Below are 5,751 nucleotides of genomic sequence, written 5' to 3' on the forward strand. Positions count from 1 at the left end.
AGACTTTGGGATTTGGTTAGTAATAACTAATTTTTCACTAGCTCATCATTTGTCGTGATCATAAAAATCCTCCTACCTACAAGGAAGGACAGCCCCTTATATTTATAAAAGGTTTCTTTTTTTAGCATAAATTGTTAAATATTGATGAAATATTTTGTAATGAGACATTTGAAATTTCTTTTATGCTTGATGTTAATTTAGCATCATTTTAATAAATCTGATATGAACTATTTTTGTTCAATATTCATCTCATTAGCTCCAGTGTTTTGTTTTCTCAGGGTCCTTTAAACTGAGTCATCTCAGCAACCCTCCTCACTTCTTTAGAACCTCATCGTGGTTTCATGAGAACATGCAAAACCTCGAGCATGGGGGATTGGTTGTTGGGACCATTTTCAACGTCTTCATTTTATTCTTTTCAGCTTCCTTCAGCATATCAGATTGGCACTCATCAACTTCGGCTCTTCCAGATCATTTAGGACCCACAACCTTACTTTGCCTCATTTTTTGACACTTCCACTACAATTTAAAAGTTCATGTACCAGTGTGTTGTTTTTAGTTTTTCTAGTAGAACAAATTCACATGCAGCATCAATAATCGCTAGCACCTACTCCCACTTGACCTTGAGAACATGCTAAGCTACAAAGAGAAGTCTACAGGATTCCAATTTGAAGACTATGCATCCGATTATCTTATTAAAATTTCATCTGGCACTGAAGAAAAACTCCTTGTGTTCATCCAGTACTGGAAAGTTGTCTCTTGTGTTCATCCAGTACTAGAAAGTAGTTTCCTGTATTCATCCAGTACTACAAAACAGTTTTCATCCGGTACTAAAAATATATTTCTTGTGTTAATCCGATAACAGAGGTATTAGGTCAATGTTTTATTTTCTACTATTAAGATTCATATTAAGCATGTAATGAATATATAGTTACCCTCATGAACCTTTATTACCATCAGTTGTTAAGCCCCTTGCCTAAATCCTAAAGTACTCACCTTTATTCCCTTGTTTTTCTAAGAAAAAATATTTTTTATGATATGATCGAATGGGATAATCATGGATGTGATTGGACAGATGCCAATCATAGTTTGAGAAAATGAATTATATGTTGAATATATCATAATAGAGCTTCTACCTTTGTGGGTTGTTTAAACAATTATTTTACCACCATTCCATAACCATAACCTGAATGATTACCCAAACCATGACATTCATCATCCCATACTAATGTACTGGTCCAATCAACCACGTTTTCTCCATCATGTTTAACCTAAATTTGAATGAAATTTGACATCATCAATGGATATTATCTTCTAAATAAGCTCTGCATATGACTTATCACCATCATTCGGTATGATCTCACCTTGTAATTATGCCAACCATTTGATCGTTGCCATCTCCTTTCAAATTATAAATTCTCGTATGGATGGCTTTGCCATCTAGATGAGCATCATTTCTCTTTTTTATTAGCCTTTGGCCTTCATTTCATGAGCCCCCACTGATTCATCTAGCACTCTGTGAACCATTTCTGGTACTTTGTTATCACCCCATCTAGCACTCTATCACCCATTTCCATTACTCTGTAATATCACTTTTGGTACTTTGTAATACCATTTCCAGTACCCTATTAATGCCATTTCCAATACCCTGTGTCACCCCTTCCAGTGTTCTATTATCATCTCTAGTACTCAGTCAGCTCCAGTACTAAACCCTTCTCGGGTCTGAGACCCGCTCTTAAAGCCAACATGGGGGTAGATAGGCATGAACCGACATTCCAGACTTATAAAAAAAACCAAGGAATATCGGTTGTGCAAGGAGAAGTTCAAGCAAGCTGGCTGGATTCTGTTCCTTAAGAAGTTCAAAGGGTACCATGATGGCATTTCTTGTGCCTTCACTCAAAATTATGATGGAGAGAACATTTAGCTAGGAGTTCTACAATTGAAATTCACAAAGCCTACCATAGTAGATGCCATAGGATTACTAGTCACAAGGGAAAAATATTTCGAGGGTGCGAGCGTTAACAAGGAACTTCAACAAAAGTTCTTGACAGTTGAACATTTGAACCCTAATTGGACTAAAGGCATCCCCATGAATTAGGTCAAAGAGGAATATAGGTTAATGCTCAACAACTTGCAAACTCTCTTGACTTGTGAAGGCAGCTACGTAGTCGCCTTTCTTTAACACCTAAGGCTTATGTTACATTTTGAGGGAGGAACTCAGATAAATTCCACGTACTTCCTCTAGATGAGTTTAAACAATATGGCAAGGGGAGTTAAATCGGCCTCTAAAAAGGTTGAAACTAGCATCTACCATCATGGGTTGATAAAATTCTTAGTTACTCGTGAGATAAAGAAGCAAGGTAGAAATTGGAAGACATTCCTCTCATAACATTTTTCTCAAGGAGAAGGTTCCAAGAACATAGAGGAAAGCATGCCTAGGGATAGCAGTAAGGACCTAGACAGCAAGCGGGAGAGTAGTAAGAAGAAACATAGGAAGTCGAAGTCCAAAGAAGAAATTGATAGCCCTACTCCATCAAGGTCCATTAATAAGTCGAACAAGAGTAAAACAGTAGAAGAGGAGGAAACTCTTGCACCAATAGTAAAGTGACCATCAAAGGGTAAGAGACCCCCTCTTGATTCAACCAACCCAAGTCAAATCTCAACCAGTAAGAAGAAGAAGAAGAAAAATCTAGCTGACAGTGATAAAGGAGAGCTCACGAGCACTACTTTAGATGTTGTTGTTGTGTTACCTCAGGAAGAGACTCCTGCACTAAGTGTTAAAAAGGTGAAGAAGCCTAGAACTAGTGAAAAGGGTGATAGGGCACAAACTTTGAAGAAAAAAAGAGAAACAAGAACAGAAAGAAGAAGTCACAGAGTTCATGTCACAAACAAAAGGGAAGAAGAGAAGATTGTTTCAAGATAGCATCCTCATGCATGCTATCAAATCTGGTGAGTCATCGGCACCTACACAACGAACTACTAAGAGCAAGTAATGACCACACATACTCCTCCTCTTCTAGAAATTCCAATAGATGTATCTACCTCATATGAAAAGGAACATGCACAAGATGAACCGACTAATGAAACTGAGGAATTAATTACAGAGACTTTGAAATAATTGAGAAGAGAGGTTGAAGCTAAGAGAAAACTTGCCAAGCAGGAAACAATCGGACCTGCTAGTTCTTTAACTAGACAACAAATGATCATCAAAATTGAAAAACATCAAAAGAAAAATGAGAAATTAAGGGAATAGATGAAAGCATATAAGTTTTTGGATGAATACCTCAAGAAACAAAATGGGCAATTTAAAGAGAACAGCGAGAGGTTGCAAGAGTACAATGAGGCCTCGACTAAGTTGAAGAAGGTTCTTCGCCTCATACATTATACCAGGGTCATTAAAAGGGAACTCAAGGAAGAAGCTTCAGGTGTAAACATATTAGATCCAAACAGTTGATGTTCAGGCAAGAATACTCTATTTTTGAAATTTTGAGGAATGGTTCAATACTTTTTGCATGAGTACATGCAATGACTTAGGTATGGGGGAATGTTGAGTCTCTTTTTTTATGCCTATAATACCTTATATTGTCCTCTAATTTTTTACAAATTCACATGAAACCTATGTACTATTTGCCTATCTTGTTCTAGAATATACCTTTTATCCTCCTTATGTATCTATGAGGTAATTTATATTTCAAAGCATGACTTTTATGTTTTCTTGTAATAGAAATAGAATTATTGATTCTTTATACTCTATAATTAATTGTATTGGCTCACATAGATGTTTAGACCATGTTCCTACTCATCTAGCATCAACCATAGTGATCTGGCACCAACAACAGCAATCTGGCACCTGTGTTCATCTGGTACCTGCGAGCCAACACCTGTGTTATTCTGGTACCACCTGCGTTAATTGTATTATTCTGGTACCAAACCCTACTTTCCAGGTTCGGTGGTTGAGCGAACTATCTTTGATGAGGTCGAGGAAATTGTTGGTCAAAGGCATCATCTTGTTACAACAAATCGAGATGATACGCTTCATCACTCATGCACTACGTGTCATGAGGATGAAGCCAAACATGTAAAAGAAAGTGATTTGTATATTGTTACAGTTATTTGATATTATCTTTTAACATTGAATGTAACAACCATTTCTCTATAAGAGAAGGCCCATAGATGATAGGAGTTAGCTAGTAAGAGAGAGACAGTAATTAAGACAGAGGGAGACAAACAGTGTCAGCTAGTTGGAGACAGAGTTTTAACTTTATTTTTATGTTGGAGACTTGATTCTGTAATATTTTCTTTTGAAATCAATAATATGAGAAGCAATTGATAAATTTTATGTGTTAGTAGATTTATTAGTTCTGTAAGTTCTTCAAGCTTTCCTTGGCAGCTCAGAAAGGGCCCACTAAAGCCATCAAGGCAAGTTCTTATTATAGTTATTATGCATATATTTTTGCTTACGTAGTGTTAAGTATTTGATGTGATTTCAATCTTGTTTCAAGTAAGTAATTTCCAAGTGGCAGTTCATTAGTTTTATGAATGCACACTTTATTTCTTAAGCTGCACATTTAATTGTTGATTGATATTTTGAAGAAAAGGGAAGCTAAGATCATAGATCTCAGCATTCACCTACATGTGTTGTTAGTGAAGACTCTTCTCATACATTTCCTGTACTAGAATGCAACGTTTCTTTCAGGATTAGCCCTAGTTGCTTTGGTTAATGTTTGAATGCAGTGAATTGATTCTAGTGTCGTGATTGAGATCAATTGCTACAGGAAAATGGAGTTAGATCCATATTTATGTTTCGTGAGCTTATAAATGGATAGACTTGTTATCTAAGCAATAACATTTATCTCACAATCTTGTTAAGATTGTGTTTATGATTTTTGTTTCCTGACCTTTAAATTGTGTCAGGAAGTTAGTATTTTTTTTTAATGTTATCTATCTAGGCTATACTCATCATACATAGGAACTTATCTGTTATCGACACGTATAGTGTATCCGCTATACTGATTATGAATCCTGGTTGATAATTTAATATTGTGGTGATATATCATTCATATAGTTTCCCCAACAGAAATCCTATTCTCCTACGTCCTAACTTTCTCTGGCCAACACTTAGTGAATTTAAGCCTCAACCAACCTCCTATTTCCTTCTGCAATCATGGAGGAATTAGCCCCTAAAAAATGGGAGAAATTCCCTATTTCCTTGCACAATAGCTTGAGGAATTGATCACCTGCCTAGTAAAAAATCACTTAACACTCGACAATAAACAAATATAAATACAAGCATTCCTTTTCCTCCACCTCAACTAGGAAATTCAAATTCCATGCATGAATGTGTCTATTTTTAGTTGGTCGACTAGCTAACAGAGATATGAGTGAGTTAACAAATGTCTTAACTACTCAATTGACCTTCAACTGACTCAACTAATGACTAGAACTTAGTTAACTGAGTTCAACTAACAATAACTCAACTAGATTGCTAAATCTTAGAAATCACTACATGCACAACTATAATTCTAGCATATAACTTGGATTTACGAAGTAGCCTAGTAGACAAGGCCATGTCACACAAGTTAACTGCCTCTAAGTTGTCCCGTTGATGTGGAAATTCGATTTACTCAATTTTACGAAGGCACCAGTAAAAATTGATCCTTTTTTGCGCTACAATTTAAACACTCCCTCTTAGCAAGAAAAGGGATTTGCACACCCCAATCTAGATCCTATAGGAATTACTGTAATAAGACTCCC

The sequence above is a fragment of the Pinus tabuliformis genome, chromosome X (assembly GCF_031772625.1).
Source record: "Pinus tabuliformis cultivar Carrire ecotype Pingquan chromosome X, CPIR1, whole genome shotgun sequence".
NCBI classification, from domain to species: Eukaryota; Viridiplantae; Streptophyta; class Pinopsida; order Pinales; family Pinaceae; genus Pinus; species Pinus tabuliformis.